At 44.6% G+C, this 4587-nt stretch overlaps 1 long non-coding RNA gene across 1 annotated transcript; it reads left to right on the top strand.

Annotated features, from left to right (window-relative positions):
• Positions 1-1364: 1364 nt before the first annotated feature.
• Positions 1365-4073, top strand: LOC121843504. Its single transcript, XR_006081598.1, has 3 exons — positions 1365-1777; positions 2866-2987; positions 3201-4073. It is a non-coding gene; the product is annotated as an uncharacterized LOC121843504 (long non-coding RNA).
• The last annotated feature ends 514 nt before the right edge of the window (positions 4074-4587 follow it).

The following is a 4587-nucleotide window of genomic DNA, read 5'->3' as shown; positions in this document are numbered from 1 at the left end:
GCCAGTAAGAAACCCCCAAGTTTTGTCATAGTTTGCGATAACGTTGCTTTTCAACACTCTGCAGCTGTCACAGATTGGTTTGCAGCACATCACAGATTTATGGTTTTGTACCTGCCTGCATATTCACCCTTCCTCAACCCAATAGAGGAGTTTTTCTCTGCCTGGAGGTGGAAAGTGTTTGGTCACCACCCACATGACCAAATGTCTCTTTTGGAAGCCATGCGTGCCGGATGTGAGGACACGAGTCCAGAGGACTGCCAGGGATGGATAAGGCACTCCAGAAGATTCTTCCCCAGGTGCATGGCAAGAGAAAACATTAGATGTGATGTTGAAGAAAACCTGTGGCCTGATGCTAGAGAGAGGCAGGATTAGCCGCTCAATTATTTGATCGAATTACAGTATGTACTTTTAGTTTCTACCTTTTTTTCTCATTACTGTAATTCCGTAAATTACTACAGACTATTGAAGCAAACTGCTAATTTTCATTTACCTTAAAGAATTGTTATGTTCTAAAAAAATATAAATCATGTGAAAGAATGTCACTCTTTTCTTTGAAGAAAATATTACTTTGTATGAAGTCACTGAAATTGTTCCAACTGTAAAGATGAAAAGTTTGTATTTTCTGTATTGGTGTTTGATGCTAGTGTTTTTACTCTCAGTGTGTTCTGAGTGACAGTGTGTGTTATCTCAGTGAGGGTTGTGCATAGTGTTTGGCTGCACTGAGCGTGTTTTGAGCCATGTGTTAAGAGTTGTGTTGCTTGGAATGAGTTTTGCAGGTGATGTGAACTGTTTAGCTCAGGTGACTGTTGGTAGTGCAGACTGTAGTTAGAGTTTTGCACATGTGACTCCAGTTGTGCCCACTCTCGTTTAGCAATCGAAAAAAACTGTAAGAAGAAATTCTTATTTTCAATGACAGCCTAGGAACAGTGGGTTAACTGCCTTGTTCAGGGGCAGAACGACAGATTTGTGCCTTGTCCGCTCGGGGGATCCAATCTTGCAATCTTTCGGTTACTAGTCCAAAACTCTAACCACTAGGCTACACTGATGAATTAAGCCCAGCTGGTCATGCAGAGTTGGATCAATTGTCTCAGTGAACAAACAAATGCTACCGAACTAAGTGGATTTGTGTGTGTGTGTGTGTGTGTGTGTGTGTGTGTGTGTGTGTGTGTGTGTGTGTGTGTGTGTGTGTGTGTGTGTGTGTGTGTGTGTGTGTGTATTTTTGCGTATCGAGTTTGGGCAAGTCACTTTGTTACAATGTTTAGGTTAATTTAAATGGCCTCTAAAAATACATCCTGTACGGAGAACACACACACACACACACACACACACACACACACACACACACACACACACACACACACACACACACACACACACACACACACACACATATTTTTATGGCTTCTAAAAGTACATCCTGTACGTAGAACTGTTACTGGAGAATGAATTGTCATCTCTATTCTAGTCAGGTTAAACTCTCATCTGATTGACATGTATACAGTATAACACAACTCTGCTGAGCTCTCTTTGATCAATCCAGGTTCCCGGGGTGGAGGGGGGAGTGGGCAGGGCTTCTGATGTGTCAGGCCATCCTCCTTGTGCTGATTGGCCTCTTGGTATCCATCAGCACCAATCAGGGAGCTACAGAGCCCCTGTCAAATGCCACTCAACCTTGGGAGACCCCTGAGGAAGAGATGGAGGAAGAGTTCTGAGCTGCGACGCTACAGCCGGCTATGTGATGACTATGCCAGCCTGGCACAAAACTGCTCTGCCACAGGTTAGCACTAGCCAGCAAACACTATGTACATGTTAGAGAATGACTCCATTGCCACCAGACGGCACAGAAACACTGATGGACAAATCACTGATCTCCTAAATAACTGCTCATTATGTGATCAAATCAAATCAAATTTATTTATATAGCCCTTTGTACATCAGCTGATATCTCAAAGTGCTGTACAGAAACCCAGCCTAAAACCCCAAACAGCAAGCAATGCAGGTGTAGAAGCACGGTGGCTAGGAAAAACTCCCTAGAAAGGCCAAAACCTAGGAAGAAACCTAGAGAGGAACCAGGCTATATGGGGTGGCCAGTCCTCTTCTGGCTGTGCCGGGTGGAGATTATAACAGAACATGGCCAAGATGTTCAAATGTTCATAAATGATCAGCATGTTCGAATAATAAGAAGGCAGAACAGTTGAAACTGGAGCAGCAGCACGGCCAGGTGGACTGGGGACAGCAAGGAGTCATCACGTCAGGTAATCCTGGGGCATGGTCCTAGGGCTCAGGTCCTCCGAGAGAGAGAAGGAGAGAATTAGAGAACGCACACTTAGATTCACACAGGACACATGTGATCATGAGTCGTGCTTCTTGTTCAAACGTATCCCATCACATATGCTGCATACTGTATGTTCCCAGATGGTTTGGACAGGGCCAGGATGTCACATGGTCCGGTTCATGTGATTTGTGGCCCTAATAACATTCCCCACAGTCTACATTCCCCTTCCTCTTTTATCAAGTTCTCGGAATATTTCCATAACGTATTGCAGCAACATTTTCATAAATCTAGGGACATTCCACATTTGACACAGGACATGAACCCACAGCTGGGTATAGTAAATACTATATCTATCATACAGTACAAAGGTAGGATTATATCCAAATCTCTCTCTCTCTCTCTCCCTCTCTCTCTCTCTCTCTCTCTCTCTCTCTCTCCCTCTCTCTTTCTCTCTCTCCCTCTCTCTCCCTCTCTCTCTCTCTCCCTCTCTCTCTCGCTCTCTATTTACAATGGTGAATTTCACAGAGTGTCCTGAGTGGTGGCTTCATGTACCCGTAAATGATCATCATAACCATGTGTTTGTTTTACAGGAAGCCCTGGAAAAGGAGGCCAGTAGGGTTGGTGGGTTTAATAACTACTTATGGATCGACCTGTCAGACAGAGAGATAGAGGGGGACTGGAGATGGGTGGACCACACAAAGCTCACAAATGAGTATGTACTGTCTTGCAACCCGTTCAACAATCTCAACATGACACGTACAACATTGACTCAAAATATCTCAGTTGCTCAGTCCTGTCTTTTATCTCCACTGTTTGTCCTCTACTCATTTACAGTGTTCCTGTCTTGTCTCTCTCTCCCTCTCTGTGACTTCAATTCCATTCTGCCCGTCATATTTTCTCTCCCCCTACCTCCCTTTCCCTATAGGTTCTGAAACCAGTCGAGCTCGGCGCCTGATAACAACCTCTCCGGTGGGATTGAAGGTGAGGGCCCTGTGGTCCTGGAGAGCAACACTCAGACCTGGTCCTACGTGCCCTGTGACTTCACCTACCACCGCATCTGTCAAATGAATGTCATCCCCATTACTTGCCCTTGAATCAGCGGGTGAAAGACACCACTGACCATGAAATAAGCTTAGAGTGGCAGGAATTCAATAGAAGGCACATTGCAGGGTTGCACTGTTGACAACGTGCATTTCAAATGCAATTTTCCCATGTTTTAGGAAATCAAATTCAGTGTAAACGCAGAGGTCATAAAGTGTAAATTCCCTTTTAAAGTCAAACGCAATGTGCATCTCTACAGCGTGCAGTGGATTGAATCCCAGTCACAGTGTGTGTAACGAGCCAAAACAAATGAAGAAGTGACAGTGGGTATCTATTTGTGTTGGTGTCTGTCCACCCACCACTGAAGGTATTTCAACAAAGCTGCCAATCAGTCACACCTCAGTCGTTGCTTGTTTTTCATTCTTGTTCAATTCAAGACTTGAAATACAAGCTAACACTTTATTTCACAGTCCTATAACACAACAACAATAACCCCTGTGTTTTCTCTGTTACTATTTCAAACAATTCAGCAAAACGTTGTAGACTGCTGCAACGACCCTGATCACTCAGCGGTCTGCTCGCACCACCTGAAACCCGGGAGAAACTATACTATTAAGATTCTATTACATTCTCTTCATTAAAACATTGGGTCAAAAACGGACTCTAAAACAAAGCGCTATGCAATGTCCACTGAGTATACCAAACGTTAGGAACACCTTCCGAATATTGAGTTGCAACCCCTCAGAACAGCCTCAACTTGCCGTGACATGGACTCTACAAGGTGTCGAAAAGCGCTCCGCAGGGATGCTGGCCCATGTTGACTCCAATGATTCCCACGGTCGTGTCAACTTTGGCTGGATGTCCTTTGGGTGGTGGACTATTCTTGATACCAGTGGCAGTCAGGGCCGTTTAAAGATGAGGCAGGATGATTATTATGTTATGAGCATGGCCTTATTTCTATTACAGCACATTGGATGACTGTCATTCATATTCCATTCACCCAGCTCAATGTAACATTGATAGGTTTAGGCTCCGACATGATTCTCCATGTTTCACCATTTTTTATTTTGGTCCTCTGAGGAGCCTCCACTGCGATACACACAGGAAATTGTTGAGCGTGGAAAACCCAGCAGCGTTGCAGTTCTTGACACAAACCGGTGAGCCTGGCACCTACGAGCCTGGCTTCTTTAACCCGTCTCCTCCCCTTCGTCTACACTGATGGAAGTGGATTTGAAAAGTGACGTCAATAAGGGGGATCATAGCTTTCACCT

The sequence above is a fragment of the Oncorhynchus tshawytscha genome, linkage group LG03 (genome assembly GCF_018296145.1).
Source record: "Oncorhynchus tshawytscha isolate Ot180627B linkage group LG03, Otsh_v2.0, whole genome shotgun sequence".
NCBI classification, from domain to species: domain Eukaryota; kingdom Metazoa; phylum Chordata; class Actinopteri; order Salmoniformes; family Salmonidae; genus Oncorhynchus; species Oncorhynchus tshawytscha.
This window is presented reverse-complemented; position numbering and strand designations above follow the sequence as displayed.